This window comes from Arachis duranensis, chromosome 7, assembly GCF_000817695.3.
Source record: "Arachis duranensis cultivar V14167 chromosome 7, aradu.V14167.gnm2.J7QH, whole genome shotgun sequence".
Lineage (NCBI taxonomy): Eukaryota > Viridiplantae > Streptophyta > Magnoliopsida > Fabales > Fabaceae > Arachis > Arachis duranensis.
Genome location: NC_029778.3, coordinates 28,826,648 through 28,827,386, shown reverse-complemented (window position 1 = coordinate 28,827,386; position 739 = coordinate 28,826,648). Strand labels below are relative to the sequence as shown.

The 739-nt window shown below is 40.5% G+C and overlaps 1 non-coding gene across 1 annotated transcript; it reads right to left on the bottom strand.

Annotated features, from left to right (window-relative positions):
* Positions 1-201: 201 nt before the first annotated feature.
* LOC127740996 (small nucleolar RNA R71) lies at positions 202-309 on the bottom strand. Its single transcript, XR_008001851.1, has one exon. It is a non-coding gene; the product is annotated as a small nucleolar RNA R71 (small nucleolar RNA).
* Positions 310-739: the final 430 nt, after the last annotated feature.

Sequence of the window (739 nt, the reverse complement as noted above, 5' to 3'; positions counted from 1 at the left end):
TTAGCTGAATTCTTGCAAATCTGTGACACTGTCAAGACCAATGGGGTTGACCCTGAGGTCTACAGACTTACGATATTCCCTTTTGCTGTAAGAGACAGAACTAGGATATGGTTGGACTCACAACCTAAAGAAAGCCTGAAATCTTGGGAAAAGCTAGTCAATGCCTTCTTGGCAAAGTTCTTTCCACCTCAAAAATTGAGTAAGCTTAGAGTGGAAGTCTAAACCTTCAGACAGAAGGAAGGAGAATCCCTCTATGAAGCTTGGGAAAGATACAAACAATTAATCAGAAAGTGTCCTTCTGATATGCTTTCTGAATGGAGCATCATAGGTATTTTCTATGATGGTCTCTCTGAACTATCCAAGATGTCTTTGGATAGCCTTCTATGATGGTCTATCTGAACTGTCCAAGATGTCATTGGACAGCTCTGCTGGAGGATCTCTTCATCTGAAGAAGACGCCTGCAGAAGCTCAAGAACTCATTGAAATGGTTACAAATAACCAATTCATGTACACTTCTGAAAGGAATCCTGTGAACAATGGGACAAATCAGAAGAAAAGAGTTCTTGAGATTGATGCTATGAATGTCATATTGGCTCAGAACAAAATATTGACTCAACAAGTCAATATGATTTCTCAAAGTATGTCTGGAATGCAAGCTGCACCAGGCAGTACTAAGGACGCTTCATCTGAAGAAGAAGCTTATGATCCTGAGAACCCTTCAATAGAAGAGGTAAGGCCA